The sequence below is a fragment of the Serinus canaria genome, chromosome 2 (genome assembly GCF_022539315.1).
Source record: "Serinus canaria isolate serCan28SL12 chromosome 2, serCan2020, whole genome shotgun sequence".
NCBI classification, from domain to species: Eukaryota; Metazoa; Chordata; class Aves; order Passeriformes; family Fringillidae; genus Serinus; species Serinus canaria.
In genome coordinates this window covers 14,986,384-15,012,323 of record NC_066315.1, presented here as the reverse complement: position 1 = coordinate 15,012,323, position 25,940 = coordinate 14,986,384, and the positions used below count along the sequence as shown (strand labels likewise).

Genomic DNA, 25,940 nt, shown 5'->3' with positions numbered 1-25,940 from the left:
TTGCTGAACATGCTATGACATTTGGCTGGCATAAACTGTATGTCCGTGTTTGTGGTGATGGGGGTTTAAACTAGTTCATTTCAAATCCTAGCAAGCAGCAGCTGAAACACTGCTGAATGACCTTTGACATAGGGACCCATGAATGCCCCAAGTATGATTTCACTTTCACCACGTTCTTTGTGAATCTGAATGCTTGTCAAATCAGATGTGTGTTTAGACCTTTTCACTGAATATGCTTGGAGGGAAAGAACAAAGCCTGGGGTCAACTTGGCATAATCCCTGCGTTTATCTTTATTCTATTATAGCGGCTTGTGGGGGATGGAGTTACTATTTTCTGTGAGGTGAAAGTGCAAGTAGAGTGTAGGTAGGCTATCTGTCTTTCCTTCCAGACTTTCCCAGCAGCCTGACTGGGCTCCCATGATTTACTTGCGTTAATGTATGGCTGACTAGGCTGGTTGAGCCATGTGCTTTGCTAGTTTTTTCTACCCATCACTATTCTGTAGCTGCTGCACCTACCCACTGGTGTAAACAAGCACCTCTGGCTTGTCCTGGGTAGCACATGCAGGAATGGCTCTGTGCTACAAAGTGCTTTGTTCTCCCCACTGGACATGGGAGAGGAAGTAACATGGGTTTTCACATTGCAACTACTTTTGCTTCAGTACAAATCATTATTTTTTTTTTTTATTTTAAGAGATAAACAGCTTCATATGGTACATATGCATTTTTTGCTTTTGCAGGCTATTAGTCACACTCAAGTAAGGAGTGACTAAGTCTGTTATTAGCCATTCAAATTGGGAAAGCCTTTGTCTCTAAGGGAAGAACCGGAGAGTTCTACGAAATGATTGCTATAGACTTTTTGCAGTATTTTTAGATTTTACTCCTCTGGTAGATTCACTTCACAATACAGGATTGTTTCTGTGTGGAGCTGGAGTGGTCTGAATCTGTAAACGGGCTATTGTGTGGTAAAGTACAAGTGGGTGGAGGAACTACATGACAAAAGGCCTAGTTACCTTTACAGTTTGTTCGCTGTACCTCATACACTTTGTTTCAGAAGAAAAGCACTATTCAGCGACTGGAGGATAAGGAGGCAGCCTTTCACACGAGGCTTATGGGAAATTTCTCTCTGACTTGGGGGTTTTCAGCTTGTGTACCCTGCACCTTCTGAGGCTTTCCCTGGAACAACTTAATGTGTCTCTGAGCCCTGTGCACCTCATGGCGTGAGCGCTTCCAAGTCTGGTGCTTTGGCCTGTGTTTTCCACCTTAACACATGCACTTGTTTGGGTTTTTTTCTGTTGGATTTTGAATTAAATTTTGAAACATTTATTTTTAAGGAAAGAGTGTGTTCCCTGGTTTTTTTAAAGGCTTCCAAACTAGGAAATAACTCACTCTCATTAACTTCAGAGATTTAAAGCACATTAAACATCAAGGAGATCTGTCTTTTTCTGTATATATAACTAAACCTGTTAAGAGTAATTGTGAAATCCTGAGTATACTTCTTTAGTTTTTAAACAAAACTTTGAAGCTCGATGTCCTCAGCAGTTCCCTTCTTCTGTGTTTTTTTCTTTGTTTACTTTCTCTTTTCATAGCTTAGAGGATAAGTAATTAAAAACCTGTTCATTCTGCTTGAAAACAAATATGCTTCACTCAGCACCCAATTTTCAGATTTAAATCACTTTTGCACAAAGAATTGCTCTTGAGCTGGATGTTTTGGGGGTTTGGATTTTTTTGAAAGGAGAATTGTGTTACTTCAGCTCATCTTTAAAGCGGAGATGCTCTGGGGAGAGCAGGACACTGCTTCTCTTGTCTGACACAGGCAAGCAGGGGATGGCTGAAGACAAGCAGCTGCCTCACACTCTCTCTGGACATGAACACCCAGAGCTGGCTCCTGCTTTCCTCCCAGAAGCAGTGGAAGGTGTACTCAGCCCCACAGGTCACAGCCCTGCACAGGAGTTAGAACTAAAACACTTCAGCCCAGTAAAATAATTTTGAAAAGTAGTTGAGGCCTGGACCTATACCTGTGTTAGCTATGTGGGTTATGGAGGCAGTAGCCACTGGCAGGAAGGCAGAAGAGGTATTTAATCATCTCTTGCTGCTTTAAGGAATATGTTTAGTGCCTTTGTTTAACACTACCAACATAATTTTGCTCAGAATCTCAGGCTGAGCAGCAAGGTGTGTTTTTTGCTTGGATCCTGACCTGTGTATCCTCTCCCTATCACAACCTGCCTTGGTTTGGATGTTGCACTTACATACCTGAGTGTCACTTGCCTGCATTTAGCCTGTAGTGTTCTTTGTGGCAGGCTTAGTTGTATAATATTAATGACAGCAAGAACTTGAGTTTTAAAACCCCTTACTGTTGCAGGCTGTAAACTAGTAAGTTACAAAATATGCCACAATGCTTACTGTTCTCAGTATAAGAAAACTCTGAACAGTTGCATCGTAGTTGAGTGAAACTGATATGTGTTTTTCAGAGCTGTTATGAGTTCTCATCTACTAGTCTTGGGTACTTGTAAATAATACAAGAAAATCCTTTGCTTGTATTAATCAGAATGAAAAGGCAGGAGTCAAAGGTACACTTTTGCAGTTTCAAGTGTTTTAATTGGTAAATCAAACCTTCTGTTCCTAAAATGCTACTTATATGTTATATACTAACAGCTTTTCTTTTATTTCTGCCTCCCTCCTATTCTCTCAGGCTATGAAACTACGTGCTGTGTAAGAGTTGCTATTTTCTTTATGTTCTCTGTTTCCAGGCTGTTTTAAACTCAATGTTAAGGGAAGTTTTCTAGTAATTAATGCTCCCACAGCTTCTCCATTGGTTTCCAAGCCTGGTATGTTCTCCTGGGCTTCTTTTGGGTCTAGTGGTGTGAGGGTGGGATTTGGAGAAGCATCTCTACCAGCTGTGAAGTGAAAAGGCTGGACTGGAGAAGCAGTGCTGGAGGAAACAAACCTGCTGTTTTGTACCTAGTTGCAAAGCTGATCTGATTTTACAGTTGATCTCAAATGCAGTCTAGTTCAAGGAGGCAGCTATAGACTTCAGTAATACCAGCAGCTGACAATTCAGGAATGTAAACTTGTTGGATTTTACATTTCTCTTAATGTCCCAAGTGCAAGTGCCTGGGGGAATAAATGAACTCCAATGTGCCTTAAAGGCTAGTTTGAATAGTTGAGACCATAAAGGCACAAACAGATATGCATTCAAAGCCACAGTTCCTAACAGAATCGCTGACCAGAATACTGCCATGTGAGGGTCCTTCAGCTCATCTACCCCTGCAACTTGCTGTGCTGCTGCAGAGTCTTCGTGCTAGTTTGGGAAGTCTTCCTTCTGAGGCCTGGAGGCCACTGGCATAAAGCATTCCTTCAAACTGGACTGAAATCTATGTTATACCTTCCTGCTGTAGTCTTGTGCTCTCAAACAATATAATGTGTTGAACATGTGAATGGCCTTACCTCAAAATGGAAACTGGTGGGTTTGTCCCCAGGTTTCTCTCTGTCTGGGAACAGTTGAGTTGAGTTCTCTTGAATGTCTGGCTACTGACAGCCCCAAGTCTTTTGGTTTTGTGTTGGGCTTTAGTTAACTACTATCACTTGGTTACATTTTGGAATGCTTCATTCCAAAAGGAAAATTAAAAGTTACCTCACCTGTTCATTTAAAAATGGCTCTGGTCCTATTTAAGTAGCAACTACTAAAGACTGAAAAAAATCAACAGCTCCACACTGCTAGTACTGTGTAATTGTTTTCCAGAAGTTTTATTTTTTGGTTGGTGTGATTTATTTCTTGAAGCTAGTCCTGTCCTAGTAGGTAAGAGGATGCAGGACAATCTAAATAATTTCCAATTTAGGTTTCTGGGCAAAATAACAGAGAGGCTGCTACTTGGGATTACTTGACAAAGTATTAGATGGAGGAAATGATATCCTGTCAAGTAAAGATTTAGGGGAAGTCGGGTGGTCATGTTGAAAAAGTAAAAGAGAGGAAAGAACAGCTTTTGTCAGACTTCAAGACAGCAGAATAATGCAGAATCACTGTCATGTTATTTACAGCAGTATTTTGGTCCAGTCTTCCTGTGACTGCTGCTTGAATCTGTGCTTCAATATCTTGATTTCTTGACTGAAAATCATTCCTGGTCAAAGTGGCAGGCAAGCCCAAAGGAGAAAAAGAATTAATGAATCATAGATGGAGTTTTCACTCACACTCTACCCTGGAGAATCCTGTTCACAAGAAAGCCGGGTGTACACGAACACCTCAGTAGGCCAACTGTTGGCATCTCAAGGGTTAAGAATGTAGCCTGTGCTTTAGCTGCTTTCACTCTTCTGTCCTTTCCTCTGACTGTGATACTGAGGAACTGAGAGAGAGAGGGATGTTAGCCTGCATAATTGTCAAACAAGTGGTCCCAGTGTTATTCTATGGGCAACCAATTGATGCAATCTGTGGCTCTGTCAACAAGTGGATCTGTTATCTCACAATTGGGAGAGATTAAGAACAAGTGGTCAATTTAGGGCAATTCAGGGAAGTGGTGCTTTGTTGTCTTATTGCAGTGTCTGAGCATGCCCTAACTCAAAATCTAGCTTCTCTGTTGTAGGAGTTTTCTGGTGTGGGATTTTTTGGGGGGTTTTGTTTCATTTAGAATACATTCTTTTCTTTCACTCGACCTTTATTTATTTAATTTTCTAGTTTGTAAGTCCAGTGCTATGTACGTACATGTGGCAACTGGGAAAAATGTGACACAACTCTAATAAAAAGATACATCCATGTCAGCCCTTCCCTACTTGCACAGTTCATGAATGAGGGATGGTTTCCCTCAGCAGTTGTATGCTGGAAGTCATTCAGATGTGTTGCTATTTTTAAAGACAACTTTTGTAGGGCAGAATCTCTGCCTCCTTGTGTATATCTACAAACTATTTTCTTTTCATACAGACTGAAACTTGTATGGAATGTAGTCAGGCTTCAACTCATTCTGTTAGCAGCTTTCTTATTGACTTCTCTTTACCTCTACATCCTTCTTCAGAAAAGGTTTGTTTAAAGGACTGTTGTCCCCGGGGTTGCTTACAGCATGTGTACGTTTGGCCTAGCAGCATGCCTGTGTACTTTGGCTGTATAAATTGTAGGGTTGGCTCACAGTCTTGGGCACCTAAATTTAGATGCCAGGGTGTGTGAGCTCATTGCCTGTGTTCCCATTATAGTCTGCAGAGACCTAGCCAGTGGACTTGAAGAACTGTTCAGCTGACTGAACATCATCCTTCTGCTTTAGGATGAGCAGAATATACCATTGATTTTAGTGGGAACTTAAACAGCTGGTTGGTACAAAAATGCCTGAATCTAGGTTTTATATCTGTGAGCTGTGTCTCACCTTAACGTTCTTTTTACCTCTACCAGTCAAAAAACTGTTTTATGCTCTTTCACTGCTAAAACTCCCTTAGTGAGTTCTCTCCTTTATTACTTTCTTTTAAAAATAATAATAGTGGTTGAAATTTTTGAGCACTAAAAGCTACATCTTGAAGATGTAAGCTGTCTAGAGCTTTCTCTACCAATCTAGTTTTCAGTTCTCTGGGACTCGTGGACTGATATGTTACTTCAGCTGGGAAGCAGGCTACCTGCCCTGCCCCATGTACCTCCCTTCAGAACACCTTGGTATCAATCCATCTCGCTCAAGTTAGGTTTCTTGTGTCTCCTGCTGGGAAAGGAATGAGTTTCTTGCAATCTATATGCTATCTCAGTGTTGTGAGGAAACAGCAATGAGGCTCTGGTGTTTTCTCTTATTCAGTTGCATGTGCTGTCATAGATGGTCACAACTAGCTTTTAACTTAAAATGTTAATTTCTATTGTTTACTTAAGTAGTGCTTTTGTATTGAAATGGTGATCATAAATGAGACTTAGGCATTGGAGTGGGGAGGTTTAATAATTGTAAAAGCTGCTTTGAAGCTTTGAATTGAGATGTGTCTGTGAAGGACTATATTTCTTTTTAATAGCAGTGAGGTTTTCAGGGCCTTGAGTTCAATGTGATTAGAGTAATTGCTAGTTGTTTTAGATCAAGGAAGAATCTATTGTGTAGCTGAGCAGCTTAGACACAAAAATATCTTTTCTTACTCACTTCTTCCTGTATAGTAGTAGTTGCCTTCTTGAAGGTTTCTCCATAGCCAGAGTGCACATCTTGGATTGTGCTATGTCCTCAGTAGTCAGAGTGCTTACTTAACCACAGGATGCATTCAGTACTGAAAGTACAAATCGATACCGTTAGTTAAATCTCCCATACTGTACAAAGTTATAGCTGAAATCGTTCCATCTTTTAGTGTTCATGCTTTATAGTGTTGTTTTATAGTCCTTTTGACTTCATTTATAGAAATAAATAGATTTATGTTAGAAAAGGAGTTTGCACTGTTGTAATAAACTAGGGGACTGGTGCAAGGCAGAGTAGGCATCCTGTAGGAATTCAGCTTGTTACTGGGTCTTCTAAAATCTCAGATTCTGAGATGAAGTGGTAGGATTGTTTGAACCATCCCGACAGGTGTAGATTTCTTAAGAGAAGATCAAGAGGGTTGGTATCTCAAACTTCATGCTGATTTTTTTCTACAGTGTCTTGTTTTGCAAATAGAAATTGAGGCAGCCTGACAAGTATCTTTTCTTCTTTTCTTCTCTCCCATAACTGTATCAATGTAGTATCCATCTGCTTTGAAAAGTAACTTTGTATCTGGGGTTTTGTTGTGTCATAGCTTTTACTTAAGAGTTAAAAATTCCTGTTTAAAATTACAGAGGAGATAAGTCTATATGCATAACTATATTAAAAGTTTTGCATTATTTTTTCCAAATTTCCATTGAAAATAAATAATCTAATTTCATGGACTAAGCAATATTTTAATCTATTTCTGTAGAAATCAAAATCTCTTGAAGTTGTACAAGAAGTTCTATGGAAAGTCACCACATTCCTTCAATGATCTGGAAATGTGATATTTGGGTGAAAATGATCTATGCAGTGTTTTCTTCTGATCCTTTAATGTTAGTGTGAATTTTAAGAAGTATTTAGAAAATACTTTAAAAAAACCCAAAACCATATTAAAGTAATATATTTTTAGCTGTTCCAAATACCCTTTTGAAGAATTCAAATCCATGTGTTTGATAGTTAAACTTATGAAAAGTTATATGAAGGAAACTGGTGATTTGAAAATAATTTGTCATATATGTAGCAGTAAGTGAGATTATCTACTCAGAAGGAATGTTCACATGTTAACTTTTCATATTGACCTTTTGGGGATTTCAATTTTGAATAGCTTCAGGTAGAATGTAATTACAGCAAACACTAGAAAGTCTTTCAGGCTGTAGTTGCTCACTGCTGCTAATGTGTGCATACCTTTGAAAGGATGGTCCTGGAAGACACTGAAGTTTGTAGTTGCCAGCTGATTGTGAGTTTCCAGGACTCTGAAATGTCTCCCTGTTGATAGGAAAATACTGAGGAGGTGGTGTTACAATTGTCACTAGAGAAGACCAAAGCTAGAGTATCATGCCTGCTTCTTGTACCAGCTCTTCAGAATTGTTGCCAGCATGATATACAGGAAAGACTGTGTCTGTGTTCATAATAAAAAACAAACCAAAGTCAAATATAAAAATACCCAACCAAAGCTGCCACCACCACAAACAAAAAACAACCCCCAAAAACCAGAACACCAAACTTACATTAAAATTCTAGCAAAACAGTTAGTGCTGAGAATAAACAAGCCTACTTAGATTTTACCTGGAAGAAGAGTAGAAAATGTTTTGATAAGTCACAGAGGAAAGAAGCTCAGAGGAAGATGTGAAAGCTGAAGTTGGGCAGTTCTAGCAGGTAAAGGTAGATGCCTGTTGCTTCTCAGCAGTTACTTCTAGCATAGCTTCGTCTACGTGTCAGATCTTAAATACAGTTAAATTTGGGGAATTTACCAAACATTAGTTTGTGATGATCATAAATTAATTTTTTTAATGGTCTTAATAAGCCTTTTAAAATAGTAGTTTCTGCGTTAACCAGGAATCATGGACTTCTTGAGCTGGTGGCTGAAACTTGTGTTCTGTGCTGCTCAAGGTGGCAGACTAGATCATCATGCTGGTATTTGTTTTTAACCCAGGGATGGGGGGGCATACACACAATTCTTTGCATGTTTGGAATTGATTACAGGCTAGATGCAAAATTTCTGTATTTGTGTTCTGAGAAATGTTCCCAAATACTCACTGCTTAAGAAAAGTTGGGAAGAATTTCCTCAGATGCAGTTTGGTTAAGATTATATGCATGCAACACATCTCTAAGTTTGGAGAATATATGCAGCCTTTTTCACAAATATTCTTTAATGTGATAATTTGATTGTATGTCTTCTACACTTGGTTTACAATGAATATGCCTGCATCCCTCTCTCCTGGCAAAAGTACATTGCAGTGAAAGGGCTGGTGGGCAGCACTGGTGTCTGTGAGAGCTTTTTGCAGATAACACTCTTCTGGGTTATTTGCCCCAACAGGTAAATTGTAAAGTTAATAGCTAATTCTTACACCACCTCCACTGTTGGGGTTTGTGTGTAATCTAAACAGTTGAAGAAGGATGTTCTTGGGGTTATAACACAAGAACAGCAGGTAAAACTCACTCTCAGGTAGAACTGTAGGTTATTTGCACTACTTATATTTTCAAATATCAGACTTCTGAGTTCTTGAAACATGCACCTGGCCATACTTTGGGGGCTGGGTGATGTTAGGTTCTCTTTATTGGTCACATGTGCAGCAGCTGCTGACAATAAGCTGGAGATGCTCTTGGTCTATACCTGATGTCCCAGATTTCTTTCAACTAGATTGTTGTATTGAGAAGAAACATACTTACACTCTACAATGTATTGGCTGCCGTTGGCTTCTAAAAGCTCAGCAAGGAGTGAATGTGCTGTTAACATCCTTCTGTTACAAGATGTATTTTATTGTTTACCCCTCAAGATGTTTGAGCATTTTTTAAAGTCAGCTTTAAATGTGGGATGCCATTGACTGGAGTGGAAGGGGAAAATATGCATTGCTGAAACTGTCAATGATTATTTCTGCTGATTATTGAATGGAGTAACTGACAAAAGTGACTGTTTTGATTCTTGCTCTTGTGCTGATGCACCTTAAATCTCTGACATTACCATTGGAAAGGCTTTGATTGCATTTTTTATAGCACCGTCTATATGTAGTAATTTTGATTTATCTTCCAGAAGGGAAGAAAAGTAGTTTTGGTGTTTCAAGTGGATCAGTAAGGAGACAGGAGCTCTGCTGGTCATCAGCATAACTGCGACTCTAATTGCCAGCTATATTGCAAAGCAGTGATGATGATGTGAAATGGTCATCTTTTTCCCACTCTTCTCTTGGATTCACTCTTCTGCAGGCCCTTGCTAGTGCATTGTAAGTCAGTGCTGCAGTTCCAGTGTTTGCTTTTTCTCTGAGGTGGTTTTCTGCTGAATGTGTGTGCTCTTTGATTATCCTGTGCTTCAACATATCCAGGGTACTTGGCCTTCTGGAAGCACAGCCCAACATGAGCCTTAATTGCACAGCTGGCAAAGGGCACTGGTGTTGGCCAGGATCAGTTTTGAAATGCTGGCAGCTCCAGGAGCCTGTCTGCTTTCTGTCCTGTGCAGGAGATGTCTGGAGGACTCTGCTTGATGAACTCCAGGAGATTGCACCCCATGGGTCAACCAGCTTTATTGCATAGGAGCAAGAAATGTTCGATAACTTTGCTTGATAGCATCCTCCTGTAGATTAAACAACAAGGGGGTTTTGGGTGGAAGAATTACCCGGGGAGGAGTATCCATATGCAATTCTGTTCAATGTTGAATGTAGCTCTTTGCAGAAGTCAGTGAAAAGTTACGATGTCAATCAACCTCTACAAATTACTTTGCTGCAAGCAACATCGTTACTATGGTTCAGAATATCTGATTCTTTCCAATTGTAGTGAACGGAACAGATTTTCTTCGTCTAGTCTAGCACAAGCAACATGCATCATAGACTTTCCACAACTGCATCTTGCTCAACTTGGAATCTCTACAGGATCTGTATGCTACTTTAATGTTTTAATATTTTCACTTTGGGGAAAGTGGTCTTCTCAGCTAAAGAAATTATTCTTTCAACAGTATAAACCAAAAATATTTTCAGATGCTGGGTATTGTAGGGATTTTAATGTATTTGTTCTGTTCCAAGTGTAAGGACATATGTGGCATGAAATTTTTTTTGGGTTTTGTATGTTGGTTGGTGTTATTCTTCTGAAGGATGGGATTGTTCTGGTGTATTCTAAGTGCAGTAGCATGTATAGTTGAACTGAAGCAAGGCCAGCAGTCTCTGTTGGTATAATTACAGCACTGAGATGTTGGTCATGTACAGGGGCAAAAATCTGTGATCTGTGGTAGAAAAACTCAACTCAAGTTTAGAACGGGCTGCATCTGTTTCATCCCAAACATTCTTCTGAGTCAACTTATGAGTTCTTTGTGTTTTTGTCTTTTTTTTCTTCTAGTTTTTGCTTTTAGTTCTTGTAGTTTTTTCCTGCTCTGCTTTTTCACAGTTTTTTATTTATATTACAAAGATAATAGAGGATGGATGCTTTTTGGGTGTGGGGTCCACCCTTTCTGCTTGTGGACCTCTGTGAGGTTTTTCCCATTTCTTTCCCCTTCTCCCTATCCACTTTAACCTCCTCCCCATTACTGCAGTCCCCAACCTTACTGGGGTGTTCAAATTTATCTCTAGCAATGCTCTGAAACCAGTTTCTGGTGAAATAGGAATAAAGCTTCTGCTAACCATGCAAGTGTAGAAGATCTGTGTAAATTGCTAAATGTGATAATATAACAATTACATAAACATGAAACTCAGCCTTGGTTTTCTTTTAGGATGGTGCTCTGAAGTTAAACTTATGTTTTTGGTAAGGTCAATAATGACCTAGAACAGTCCTGTAATGATCATGTAGAGTTGTGTAGTATTTGTGTGCGAAGGACAAGGGACAGAGACATTTGTATAAAGTAATTTTTTTTGTAATGGGTATTATTTCAACTAATTGAGTATCATCTCATTAGTTTTAACAGGTCATAAAAATGTTTCTTTTAATGTAAAAAGCAAACCTGTTGCTTTCAACTTCAACATTTCAGTAGGTTTTTTTTTTTTTGCTACTAAGTAACAGACGCAAGTTCCTCCTGCTGTGCCTTCAAGATAAAAGTTTAAATAAAAGTCTCGGTGACTGAAAATCGTCTCTTGTCCTTTGACTGAATTAACTGCTAACAACGTTATAGTACCTGTCTGTGATATCCTTTGAGGTATATCAACCAACTTTTGGTAAAGAAAGAGTCCTGCTATAATGTCTGCTGGAATCTGGACAGCTGATCACCATTTTCCAGTGGTTGTTTTGAACCAGCAAAGCAGCACTTACATGATAATGGACCTTTTCAAACCTGTTTGGTTTGCACTTACTTTAGTAGAGCTGTTAAGTCAAGTGAAGCAGCTGTAAATAAGTCCAGCAAATTTTTAGGTAGGTTCGAAGAGTTCCCTAAGCTTTAACTTCTGAAAGTGACCCATAAGGCATTTCTTTTAAATGCTTAGCAATGTTTTTGATACCATGAACTGTAACAGATTTTCAGTGTAGAAAGCAGGCAGCTGTCAGGCATGGTTTGGAAAGCTACAGTTTGTTAAGAGAAAATAAAAAAAGAGACAGAAGTTTTATTTGCATGAGACTTTGCTTTCCTAAAACAGTTAGCACTACCATAGATCCAGACCTCTGTGTCACCAGTGTGAGAAGTGTGGAAGCAATGCAGTTTTTGTCCTAATGTATAGGAGTTTGGGAAAAGTCCCAAGAAGAGTCTTTCTGTTTGGAGCTTTGAGCCCCAAAACCAATCAAAACCCAATCTCCTCCTCCTTCCCCCCCAATTTTAAATGTGGTTAGAATAGATCAAACAAACCACAAAGCAAACTAATGCAAAGATGTCTGTTTTGCAACTTATTTCGAAGTAAGATGCATGGCATTTAGCTGGTTGTAAGAGCTGTTCTGAGTCCATTGTTTTGAGGTTTCAGAATCTAGGTATTCACATTTAGAAAGAAATTTCACTGGTGTTAGTTTCACTGTGTCTGGTTCCAGGTCCCATTTACTATTGTTAAATTAATAAATAGAACAATCAATAAAATATATTAGGTATGGCTAGAGGCATTGTTAACAGCTTAGCTTCCACTGCTCCCATGGAGGTGAGATGAGAATGAAGAGGTCAGCTTGTGTTTTGAAGATGAGAACACAATTTTGCTGCTGTACTTTTACCTATCCAAATCAGCAAGTTGTTAGGTTATTGAGTTAGCACCTATTTGGGGATTGTCAAGCAGCTTCCTGTTAAATTCTGTTTAAAATGACCAGACTTCTTGAAATGTTGCAATAAGAACTGCAGAAACATTTTGTGCCACCTTCATTCCTTCCTTCCAGCCTAACCATGGATTGAGACAGTCAATATCAGTAATTGTCTTCTATGGTGCTGTCATGAAAAACCTCAGTAGAGAGGTCCACCAGAGTTCCAGCTGCAATCCTGAGAAATTGATCTGGTTATGTTTTGGCACTTCTGTGGTTTTTGTATGGATGCTTGTTCAGCATCACAAGAAGCACCAAAGGACTGTTTTCAGACAATACAAATGTGGACATGGGTGGCCTCCTTGATGCTTTCAGCTCTTCCTCCAACTTGCTCCACTTTACTCTCTGCCTGTCCCCACTAGCATTCATTAGACTGAGCAGACCACGGGTAAGTGAAGGTTTGTGTGCTTCAGCTGTTGAGCTCCTAACTTTTTGAGCTGTAGGAACGATACTTAGGCTTATCTTGAGTGGGCATTCCTGTGGTTGAGTTTTCTATTGTAAGTGGGCATTCCTGTGGTTAGTTCTTCTATTGTGCTCTAAATGCTTTTAGTGGTATACTTAACAATTCAGACAGCCTTTCTGCACAGAAATATCTTCAGAAGCCAAATTTTGTAATTTGCTAATATTATTGAAGCTCTTACATTCCCATTAGAAAAAAGAGTATGCAATTCCAAGCATAGCATATCCCAATGAAAGAGTATTTTCTACAGGTAGATGCTTGGTCTTGTGTCAGGAGAGGAACATCTCTTTGGGGGCATCTCAGAACTAACTTACTGCAAGGTCAGAAAGGTGCTAGGCACTGTGGTTTATTGTTATTACCCAGCTAGTGCTATGTAGTCATTTGGGATCAGGATGGAACTGGTCGACTAAGTTGAACGTCCTGAATCTGTTGCTGCATGCTGATACATCTCACTGTACTGCAGTTCTGTTTCCTTATGCTCTGTGCCTCAAAGAGGGGTGTTCTGAAGGTTTACAAAACAGAAGGGTTTATGCTGTTTCTCGAGCATTAGGCTGCCATTGTATTTGGACAAAAACCTTTGAAATGCAGCCACTTGTTCAAAGTTGCTTTGTGAAACCAGTTATTTCATGTTTCCCCAAGTAGATATTGAAGCAGGTATCTACAGCATATTCTTATTCTTAACTACATATTGTTATGATTTTAGTTACTGTTTCTATAAGTCATCTATGAATGAGGAAATACACCTTGTTAATGCCTCTAAATTGGATCATTCTCATAGTGTGCAATTCCTGTGCATTTCAAGTTCTGAAACTTAATGGCCTGTTCCCTGGTATGAAAGCATCTGCTTTTTTAGACTTCTCTCAACCATCATTAAATGTACTGAGAGGTAATTATTTTTCTTCAAAGGTGTCTGGCCAAGATGTAGGAAAATTCTTATCCTGATACTGAAGCATGTCTTGTAAATTTCCTGTTCATTGACCTGTGTGAAACAAGATGATTCCCATGGAAAAGCTTTTAGCATGTTCTTATGATTGTCATACCTGCTCTGTTAATATAAATCTTTAATTTTCTTTGTTTTGCATAAGAAAAGAGATGTCTGCTGCTATATGCAATTGACTCACTTTAAAGGCACTGTTTAGAAGGGAAAGAATTTGGATCAGTAAAAAGATTTAATTGTGAAGTACAGAAAACTTGTCTGTGAAGCTGGGAAATGAAGTTGCCGTTCCAGCCATCCATTGATACTTCATCCCAAAACACTACTGCACTTCAGAGGAAGTAGGAACCAAAGGTAAGACAGTAGTGTATTGGAAATTCATCCTGACTGCACTGGTTTCAGAGATGTTGGCAAGAGGCATAGTCAGGTGCCTTGACTCATAGCTATGCCAGTAAAACTTCCCTGAGTCACTTAGAAGTTTATATTGACAAACTCTGATTTTTCTGTAACACACTTGGAGACATTCAGATAAGCCAGTAAATGTTGTTAGATCTGTCCTTTTCTGAGGCACACAGTGCAGATCATCACTTGGCTGATTGTATCGAACTGGCAAAGCCCTTCAATTGCAGATCTCATGCTGCAGAGTGGAATGGGATTCTTGAGGCCCATGGAACGTGGACTTCCTCGCCCATGAATCTGAAGGATGGTGTAGCATGACCTCACTTCTGTGCTGGTGCATGGTGGCTCCAGTGGTTGTCTAACACAAGAACTGAAGGCTTAACCTCTTGTGATTTTGGAGAACCAGGCTTTTCTCCTCAAGGCTGATGAACTGTTAATTCCTTATCAATTTAACTTCTGCTGTGTCATGCCCTTTATTTTAACAGCCGTGACTCACTCTATGGGCACCAGTGTGTAATGCTGAGTTCAAGTAAAAGCCTTCCCTCGGTCACGGCCGTGCTTCGGCGTCGGGCTCTGCCTTCGAGCGGCGTTGGGTTACTCACGAGAGGAAGGGCGTGGAGGAAATGTGATACAGCTTGACAAATGGCCTGTAACCCTTTTAGCCTGAACCTGCCAGAACATACACACATAGTCAAGGCCATATGCTGCCTAAAGATTATTTTATATATAAAAAGAGAAGAGCAGCTGGCAGACATAGCTAATACAGGGGAGTTCATGGAGTTGAGATGTCCCAGGCCTGAAGCTTCAGGCCTCTGGGAACCAGCCTAGTTGTAGGAGAGGTGGCGTATCTTAAAGCTGTGCATTAATTCAGGGAAAAAATCAGTTCTAAATTTTGGTTTTTTTTATAAAAGGAGCATAAGACAAATAGGAAAAAAGTAGCAGAAATTGTACTTCAAGTACAGGGGTTGGTGCAGTGCTTTTTTTGTGGAAATAGTACAAAAGCAGAATGAGAAGATACCTATACAAATGAAGAGACCCACAACATGTTTGAAGATACAATATAAAGCCTTGGTGTGAAAGAGCAACCCTGAGCAAGAATGAAAAACTTTGGAATAAGATCTTTTCTACTTGGCCCACCTTGGCTTTGTATTTTTCTCTTGTAAACCTCACAGTTTAGTACTTGAGTACTATCTTTTTTTTTTTTTGCTAATAGTAAACCATTCTCAAGACAATCAGATCCATGTTCTTAAGTCTCTTGTAAGGACCTCCCATCTCCGTGATGCATTGAAGAAATAATACTAAACATTATGACTACATCAAAACTCAAAAGTAAGGTGTTCATATAACTGTCAGTGAATACTGCCTTTATAGGCTGTAGGCTTTATTCAAGTCTCAGTGTTCTTATGACTGGCAAATGACAGCCTCATTTGCCATCATTCTGGTCAAAGAACAGCAAAGGAGCTGACATTATTAGGGGGTGACCAGAAAAGCAATGGAAGAAGGAACCACATTCTCAAAAATATTTATTGTGTGTATTTTACAACCATTTCCTCTGCTCTTATATGGGCTGAAGATGTTTCTGTGTAACAACTGGTTTTTTGTTAGTTCATCCCTTGTTCCCACTGGGCCTTCTCCTCAACTGCTTATTTACTTCTGTCTCATACTGTGAGTGAAGAAAAAAAGTAGAAAAAATTTCCTGTTTGGAGTAGAGTCAGCCAGGAATGGCCTTGGGTCTTCCAGAGCAGGGAGATGTGCTGCAGTGAAAGGAGTGCACAGGGAAAGAGGCATGAAAGGAGCTATGGCAGACTCTGTCCTGTGGGATAAGGGATGAGGTACACTAGTTTCATTTTAATTTAATGTGAAATGTGGGGGAGGGCTGAGGATGGGGATTGTAAGTCTGTATTACGTAAAGGTATAAGAATCTGGAACTTAGCTTTGTGTGAAAGAAGCATTATGTAACAAAATAAAATATTAATATGAGATTTTTAGCAAGGAGACGAATTTAAGATTTAACGCTTGTCATAGTCAGCTATATTAAAGCCACTGGATTTGTATGATTCAGAAATCTAAGAACTGTCTGTATATTCAAGGGAGTCTCTCCTTGTGTGCCTTCTGTGCTCCCATCTCTTCATCTTCCATTTATTTGCTTTCCCTCTATTGAGGGAGAGAAATTTTAGATTACCTTTATGGATTTGAGACTGGCTTAATGCACACAACTTGGCAGTAACTTTTTGTAATTGTTAACTGTTGATGATGGCTTTCTCCTCCTACTGAAAATACATTTTATGGTTGGGCAAGTTGTGGAAAAATTCACTTAAGTTTTCTAACAGTGATTTTTAATGCTCCATTTGCTAGGGGTGGGGCAGCCAAAGGGGGTAAATCAGTTTGGCTGTGAGTTCCTTGTTTTGCTAACAAAGGTCAATGCTTACATTTTCACTTCAGAAGTGCTTGGAACTTGGCTTTGCTAGACCTCTGGAAGAAGCGGTTTGTTAGGCTTCATTGCCTGTTGAATAGGAGTTTAGTGAATGGTTAAATTACTTTGCATGTGAACTATGACTCTTTTATGACCTGTTTAAAACTAATTAACACACCATGCTTACTTGAAGCAACTTGTGAGTTTTGACTTTGAACAACAAAAAACCAAGCTTGAGCAACTACTGAACTTCAGTTAGACTTCAGTCCATTTGAAAAGATTTCTCCTGCATCAGAAGTATAAAATTATCACACTTTGATTTTCTCTTATTGTACGCATGCATTTTCTTTCAGCTACAACCAGTCACAGTAAAATACTTCATTATATTCTACCATGGGAGGAATGGCAATAGCAGCACATGTGGAAGTTTGACCTTTAAAGGTCCCTTCCAACCCAAACTGTTCCATGATTCTGAGTTTCATGTCAGAAGCCAATAAAATGCCTGACACACCATCTCTGCCAAAAAAAAAAAAAAAAAATCCCAAATCAAACAACATGCACCAAGAATACACACCAAAAGAAAACCAAACCCAAAGCAACCATGTCATTAAACAGAACTTAGATCAAGAGCAGAGGTTTAAAGTACTTTCAATAATGCTGCTGGTTGAGGTAGGCACTTCTTTTTCTCAGAGATTTTCACCACGTATGGTGGTATAGAGAAGTGTACTTTGTAGCAAGAAGTAAACAAATTATTACTACCAAACTTGAAATCACAGTTGATAGCATTCAGTTTTGTTTGCTTTGGTGTTTTTGTTTGGATTTTTTAAAAACTTCTATGTTGTCTTTTTGTTTGTTATACTGATCAGTTTCACAAGTCGTGCATAACATTTCAGGAGCAGTATCAAAATACGTGCCTTCAGTTTCTTTACCTGAAAATGTTGTTCTTTCCTTTTAGGCAATCCTTTGCCTAAAGAATGCCTGCGAATTGCTTTCAGTATCAATGGCAGGGATGTCTTGTATCTTCTTTCCGCTGTCTCAGTGGCTGTTTAGAACATACAATTTAAACTAGATCTGCTTCTGAGGCTTTCCCAAGCTATCTGGGTGTATTAAACACTGGAGAGGCAGCTCTAATCACTAGCAGTGTGTAAGCCTGAGCTGCCCTGTGTTAGAACATGCAGCTGGGTGGCAAAGAGTGAAGCCATTACAGTTAAAAAACAAGGAACCTGAGGGGATGGAGAAAACACTGGGTTTTGTCTTGATGTTTGCTTTTAAATATTCTACAGACAAGAAGTGCAAGTCTGGAAAAAATTGATATTGTTTTTTTTTTTTTTCCCTCCCAAGTCCTGAGATGTAATTCCAGCTTCATTAACATCAGGCCCCTGGGATCACTCTTCTGTTACTTTATTACTAAAAAGCTTCACCTATGCTTATGCCGTTATACAACTATGTGAAATTTTGTGGGGATTAGGGGATATAAAAGTAAAGTGTGAATATAGGTTCGAGATCAAAGTGGAATTGTACTGTTAAGTAAATTCTGAAGGGTCACAGTTTGTGCTTCATAGTCCTGAAAATGTAAGTAAAAACTTCTTGGAGTAGGTCACCAATATGTACATCTTCAGATTTAAGAGCCCTCAAGTGGGTAAGTATACCTTTCATTTATGCAGATGAAAACAGTGAAGACTTATATTGTTTTATAGAGGTGGTACTAAATACATTTGTATGATCTCCTTTACATTTATGTCTGTTTATCCTATTTAATACACTGTTGTACTGCAAAAGAGAAAGGTGGCAGTAGAGTTTTTGTTGTGGGCATCTCCCTCCTCCCCAAACCCTTAGTATTTGTTTTTGTTTGCTTTAGGGTTTGCTGATAAAGCGGCAGCACTTAACAAAAGCCCATTAGATAATTGCTTCTTAAAACAGTGATTTGCATGTATTGTTTTCCTAATGTTGTGACAGTCATGCTGAATGTTCACTGTAAGACTACTGCCACTGCGAGCCAAACACTGAGTTACTGCTGGGGGAGCTACTTGCTGTAGCACGAGGTAAATTTCCCTCTCATCCTTCCTAAGCAAACAAAAAAAAAATTGCTTGGAATTTCTTGCAGTCTTCTGTTGATTCCTCTGTCTTCCAGTCTATTCTGGAAAATGGCTTTACATTTTCTTTGCTGTGGTTTTGCTTGTGGGTGTGGATTTGGGGACTTCTTTTGGAAACTTCTGGGTACTGGAGATCAACAGCAGAGACAGCTGGCTGATTGCTCCTATGGTTATTAGCAGGCAGATGGAGCAAAAAGCATGTCAGTCTTTTTGGCACTATTTCAGCTACACTTGCCCTCTGCACAAAGGACTTTTGTATTGTCCGTTATACTGAGGATCCTTGTCTAGCAAAACAAATCATGATGGGAAAATTAAGTATATGGGATATTTGTCCCCCTTGTGACTCTTCACTGTTGTAATCCTCCTGTGTTCAGCTTGTGATAAACTTCGTGTTGAAGCCTTTGTTTTCTCCTAGGAAATAGTGCAAGACCTCGGCTTGTGTAAGAGTAAACTACACAGGATCTAGAATCCTGGAAATCCAGACTGTGGCTTCTGCATGTGTCCTGGGGAGTAATGTCCTTTTTATATCATTGTGAACCAAACTGCAAGGGATGCTGGACGAAACTGTTTGTGAGACTGTTTTAATATTACTAGGGGGAGGTAATTTCTACTAATTAGCTAGGGATTTTGGCTGCCCCAAAAGAATAGAAGGAAACTTACAAGGTGTAGGGTTTTTCCATTGCCTTTAGTGTGTTTGAAACTCTTGAGGACTGATATCCTCACATTAAAAAGATAAAATTAAGATCGCATCATATCTTGAGGAGGGTGAGATTTTTCCTTTAATTAATGGTCTTTAGCATATGTTTTTGTCACTTAAGACCTAGAAACTGACACGAATTTACAAGAACTATAGAGTGTTTTTGACTATAATAAAGAAAAAAGTCCCAGAGTATTTATGACTTTATGTAAAAATGAGATTTGTGAGGGTGTTTGGTACACTTCTTTGGCTGCCACTGTTCTCTTCATTTTCTGTTAAAAACTTTTAGTGGGATCAGTGACTACTCACTCCTTGCTGAAAGCTTTTTTACTTTAGAATAGTGATGCCCCTGAAGGACATAGGATGTGCTCAGAAGCACATATGTTGGCTTGTTGAACAATTTCTTAAAGAAATGTCCTTCTTTAAAGTTTCACAGCTGGTCATGGATAGGCAATTTAGGAACAATTAACCTTTAGCTTTTTTCATGCTAACTGCATCTTCATCTCACTGAATGTGTCTAAAATCCCATTGAAGCTTAGGAATTTTTGTCTGCTTGACAGAGAACAGTATCTTTGGACAATTGAAGGTTTTTGGTGGTTTTTAGTTGGGTTTCTTTTTGCTGTTGGTTGAGGTTTTGTTTGTTTATATCTACTTTTCTGTTTCTCTGCAGAATTTAATCTGATAGAAATTTTTGTTCTTTACTTATATATTGCATTTGGGATTCTGGATCTGTACTTTCTAGGACAAGTTAGAAAAGTAGAACAGAGGTTTTTCTTTCACCTGTTTTCTGCACAATGTGAGGTAGCCTGTGCACGCATGTTGAACAACTACACTAATGTCTATTAAGGATGGGAATTCTCTGTATGTGTATGTGTTGAATGGGCTTTGCTGGGGAATTAAAGGCATGCAGGTGCTTTGCTTCTGTCAGAACTGCATGGCTGTGGAAGGTGTAAAACATTTTAAGTGGTTAGGAGGCAAGCTGCTCGTGCAGTTATGGTTTAGCTGAGTCTTTGGATTAGAGAAATGTTTTCAATAAATAATAGTAATACACTTATGTCTTTCATTGCACAAGATGTAAAATCTGTAGCATGTAGAGTGATTCAATACTTGTAAAGCAGCTTTGAGACTTTCTAGATGAGTTGGTTCCAGATGTACTAAAGAGCTTCATCTTCAATGGCAGTATAAAATGAGACTTTATATTCTTTTCCCAGGGTTCTTGGTGGTGATCCTCACATACTACTGTGTCCATCAGGTGCTTTGGGGACTGAGTAATTGTAGGCTGAGGGGGTTTTATGTTGTGTGGATATAAAGTAGTCACTATGAATCAGGAAATCCTTGATTAAGTTACATTGTTATTACATTGAATGAAGTAGAAGTTATGTTTTTGGTGTTGAAAAATGTTAATTCATGGTGTAGCTAATATTGAACAGTCAAAACTGGTATGCTGAATAATGACATGTATCAGTTTCATGAAAACATGGTCAAAGCATGAGGAGGATTGGGGGGTTTTTTTCTTGTATAATCCTGTCTCAGAGTACAGAAGGATATGTGGTATTGAAAAATAAGCCTTTTTTTGTGGGAGCATAACCAACCTAGCTTTACGTGCCTGAATGTGGTTGAAGAAATGAATGCTTGTCTTATATTACACTCGTCTTCAAGAAGCTTCACCTGCTGCAGAAGTTGAGCTCAACAAAGCTAGTTGTGAGAAAACCTGGCTTTTTCTACCTAACCACCAGTATTTCTACACTGAATCTCACTTCTGTTTTGTTAGTCATTTTTCTACCTTTCTGTTTCTTTCTGCACTAATGTGCAAATATGGGTGAGGAGCTTGCTGATAAAGTGAAACAGGTGACTGCTTTTAACCTTGCTGGAACTGTCTTCTTTGCAGGATTTGGAGGTTTGGCATGTGTCCTTGTAATAAACAATGATTGTTTTCTCACAAATTACATGCTTGCTCTTCCTTGCTACCCTGAAAGATGAGTAATGAGAAAGAATGCGTCCACCATATGGAGGAAGAGTAGATCTCATCTTCATTTTTTTCCTACTGTCTTTGACTCCTGTGCTGTAATCAGCTACAAATGGAGTAGTTGTGTTCAGTTCTTGGTGCTGCCTGGTTCTGGTAATGTCTCATTCTTCTGAATCAATAATAGGCACTGGCTTTAAGATTGCTTGATGGTGAATGAAGGGCATGTGTTTGGTTTTGGTTTGTTTGTATTGTTTGAGGTTTCATTTTTGTGGGTATTTGTTTGTTTGTGGGTTTGTTTTTTTTTAAATTTCAGTAATGCTTCATGCAGAGCATCTCCCACTCTCCGTGTCTTTGAACATAACTCTCACTTAGAGCCAATTTAGGTAATTTGAAGCCCCTTAATAATGTCAGCAACATGCAACCCCTTACAGCAGATGGCTTTTAGGCATTAGGTTACTGTGACAAATTCTGTACAATAATGATAAGCTGCTTTCTGTATTTATCAAGAATATACCCATCTGATGTTTAGGATATTACCTGCTGCTTTTCATATATTTTAAACTATTTTTATATAGTCTTTTAAAGAACTTTGTAGGTTAATGTGGAATCACTTTCTTGTTTTGTTAGTATCAAGGACAGTTACCAGCTTCTTGCAGTGTGGTACATGACTGAGGAAGTTCCATGTGCCTCTTTAAGGCCAACTTGAAAGACATTCCCTAGAATTAGATGGAGAGGTCTTCAAAAGCTTGATCCTAAGGGGTTTCTTCTGTTTTTAGAGTCTCTTCACATTGAAGTTATTGTCATCATAAATAACTCACTGTTTTGGATATTCTTCTCCATGGGTTAATGAAAGTTAATATGGACTTCTTAAGTAGAATGGGCCAAATGATGTTATTTCAAGAGTCTTTGAAATTGTCAGAAACTTCTTAGCAGAATTTAGTACCTGATGTCTTTTTAAATTTCCAAACCAGAAATTAGAACTTGGGTTTAGTGAATTGTGTTTTGCAGGCTATCCTGATTGCTTCTCAGTGTATGGATATCATTGAAAGTTTAGAGAAAAGCTGTAGCACATGTAAGAATTAAGTCTGCTTGAGGAAACATATGCAAAAGATGTTCCCAGACAGTAGAGAAAATGCTAACTCCATACTGCAATTGTACTGTTAAGTTCAACTCAACATGCTGTAAAGTGATGGGGAAAATTAAAGGTTTTTTTGGTTTTTTTAAGGGTTATGATGAACTGGAGCTGTTGAGAACAATCCTTCAAGCAAAGCCATTGTAAAAATTGATTATAATTATTTTAGGCTTTTGCCAAGGCTATTCTGTGTTTATTTTGTCTACTTAAAAGCCCTCTAAAGTACTTGAACCAGGTTATTTACCAAATTAAACAATTAGAATTTGAATGATAGTTTTACTAGTATTAAATCCAACTAGATGGATTTACTATATCTCTGTGATACTAGAGATGCCTGATAACGAGAACACAAATTATCAGAATATATTCCCTAACTCCATGAGAGCAGTTTCAGAAGAGAAGTCTAAACAAGTAATCATTTGAGTAAATCCCGAGTTGGAGTGGGTTCCTCTGGGTTTTGCAGATGTTTTGTGGTGTACTGTATAACTCAGTAATGCTCTTCATGGTGAGCAAGTGTAGACTGGGGACACAACCAGAAGTGGTGTTATTAGTAACTGAGGATGCTTCTAAATTAATCCACATTAGGAAAATAATAATTTACAAAGGTACATGTTACAGTATTTCCTGAACAAAGTAAATTTGAAAGGCAGCTTTTGTCAGTATAATTAAGGCCTTTTTGGCATTAATATATATAATTAATACCTGTCAGGAGTTTAAAAGTAGACCTTCTTAGTGAGACCTCATTCAGAAATGCTCTGGCTATAGTAGCATGAAAATAGGCACATGCAGAAATGTGTGAACTTCTTTCTGTGTCTGTTTGTGTTAATAACCTTTTCTCACACTGCTCAGGATGACAAATAGTAACAGCATACCAAAACAGACAAATTATTGGAATAATAATGATGAATAACCTTAGGTGCTTGTTCTGTGAAATCTGTTAGCTATAAAGCTTTTAGTAAGTGTAAAGGTCATGGAAAGTTAGGCAGTGAAGTTGTTCAGAAACTTAAAAGAAATACTCAGATTATCCAAGTTCTTCAAGCTGTAATAATTTGTGTTTGTCAAGCTTTCAAGTACCATCTTAAGGCACTTCAGTACATGGAAGAAAAATGCTTCTGCAGGAGACTGTGGAGTCTCACAGCAGAACTGTGTCCCCTTGATGTACTGCTACCACCCATGCCTCTGAGACTCCCCAGTTTCTGCTTGTCCTTAAGGCTTCAGCTCATGAATGAAGTTAATGCTAACAGTTCTCAAGGATGGTTTCAAACTGTAATTCATGTTTTTTTTCTACCAGCTGGTCTTCTGTTCACTGAACTCACAGTTGTGCTTGGGAATTTGGTTTTGCACTCTGGCATGTAAAGCAGCCAAAGCAGTAGTTTCTACAACATAAAGGATTGTCTTATTGACTCAAGAAGCAGAAAGAGTAAGTGATTATCCACCTAGGATGGGAGTGGGGCTGGGAAGCAGGACAAATTAGACATGTTCCCTATTCTGATAGGGTAAGGAGATTGCTGAACTAATTATGCTAGTCTGTTAATTACATTAGTCCATGTCCTAATGCTTTAGAGAATCTTTGTGTTCTGGGAAGATAGGTTTCCTACTGAAGCCAAAATCATTTCCCTTATGGTGGGTCTCCTGTGGGGTCTCAGGTCCTGCCAGCAAACCTGCTCTGGCATGGGCTTCTCTCTCCACAGGTCCTACTAGGAGTCTGCTGCAGCATGGCCTCTCACTGGGTCTGTCTTCCTTGGGCATCCACCTGCTCTGGCGCAGGGTCTTCCATGGGGGCTGCAGGTGGGTATTTGCTCCACTGTGGACCTGCAGGGGCACAGCCACCTCACCATGGTCTTCACCATGGTCTGCAGGGGAACCTCAGCTCGGCACATGGAGCACCTCCTCCCCCTCCTTCTCCACTAGTCTTGGTGTTTGCAGAGTTGTTTCTCTTGCCTATTCACTCTTCTCTCCACTGTTTTAATTCCAAGCAGTTTCCCCCTTCTTAAATGTTTTATTCCAGAGGTGCTGCTGCAAGGGCTCAGTCTGGAGCTGGTTGGCATTGGCTCTGTTTGACATAGGGGAAGCTTCTGACATCTTTTTCTAGAAGCCACCCCTGTAGCCCCCCCACTACCAAGACCTTGCAATGCAAACCTGGCAAACACCTGTATCTTGTGCCATTCCTTAAGGAAAGTTTGGAGAGGATGAACCTGACTCTAAGCAATATTGTCAAGATTGTCATTCTGTGGAGGAAAAAGCTTCCCAGCAAAACTAATGCTGCCTCCACTTGGTTTGGCTTGTCCTTCCAGTGGTCCAAGAGCATTAATTTGCTGAAATCATTTTGTTTATATAGTGGCCCTACAAACTTGTTGACAAGTGGTGTGTGTTTACACCACATTGAAAGTGAGAGAGGTTTCTAATGTGAGGTATGGCAATGTAGTGGTGTTGGGACACTCTTAGGGTTGTGTGGAGACAGCCTTGATCTGTTAACTGTGTTGTCCTGGGCTCTCAACTGAGAGGTGTGGTAACTAATATGATTGTGTGTCAATGCCAGCAAGGGTCCTTACAGAGTTTAATTAGCACAGAAGGGCATGTGTTTTGCAGGATGAAATAATTAACTGGTTTTGGACTGGATAGCTCTGTTTGAAATAGTGATGATTGGTGACTCCTAATTTAGATGAGATGCAGGAATGAGAGGGCAGAACGAAGGTTAGCACTTAAATTTAGATACTGAAATTCAGACTGATATTTGGCCTTTCTATTTTCCTCCTTTTTTTAAACTGCAGCATTCTATTTGTTTTTCTTCAATGTTGAAATATATTTATCTCAATTTTTGTGTTAGTTTTGTGATGATGTTTTGGTGGTTTTGGAGATTAGAAAAGGAGAGCATTAAAAATATTTTCATATCAGTTAATATTTGTCAAATGCCATCTGTGAGACTTCTGTTAGTATGCATTGGCATTAGTGATTGACCTGCTGTGCCCTCCTCTGTATTTAACTGAGTTGCATTGTTCATGGGGAAGTTGGAGATTAACAGAACAAAATGTGATTATTCCAATATCTAATCAATTCAGGATATGATTTTGATCTTCAAGTGATGATATTTATTGGCAGCTGGTGACTTAACTTCTGAATTTCTTGAATCGCTAAATATACATTTTATAAGTGTTAGTTTCAGTGATCTTTGCAGGTCCCTTTCAATGTGGGATGCTCCACGATTATTTGGAAAGCTGTTCATGTTTGGGAGGCAGGGGGATGTATTTTAGTACAGGCTTATATATGTATTGCTAGTTGTCTTTTATCATCTACCTGGGCATCTTCTTGGTTTAGGTAACCTACACTTGTATCTCTAATTATTTGAGTCTTTTCATTTATCCTCCTGAAGAGTTACTCTTAAGTATCTTCTTGCAGTCATTTAAAGTTAAGAGCATCATGATGAGAACAGTGTCTCCTGTAGCCTGCTGAAGGAAATTTATCTCTTAAAAATGCAGTTGTCCATGCAGAGAGAGGTGTAGAAGCATATATATGT

The 25,940-nt window shown here is 39.0% G+C and overlaps 1 protein-coding gene and 1 long non-coding RNA gene across 5 annotated transcripts in view; both read left to right on the top strand.

The window, feature by feature from the left end:
- ZEB1 (zinc finger E-box binding homeobox 1) overlaps positions 1 to 25,940 on the top strand; it is a 120,031-nt gene that overhangs the window by 17,190 nt on the left and 76,901 nt on the right. The window lies entirely within an intron of this gene.
- The window catches only part of LOC127059233 (uncharacterized), a 43,126-nt gene that overhangs the window by 15,360 nt on the left and 1,826 nt on the right, over positions 1 to 25,940 (top strand). Inside the window, exon 5 of one of the 2 annotated variants that reach the window (XR_007776866.1) lies at positions 13,878 to 14,021. The exons of the other annotated variant lie outside the window; for it this stretch is intronic. This is a non-coding gene — a long non-coding RNA (uncharacterized LOC127059233). Of the gene's footprint in view, positions 1 to 13,877; positions 14,022 to 25,940 lie in introns of those variants that run through there. 2 annotated transcript variants of the gene reach the window in all.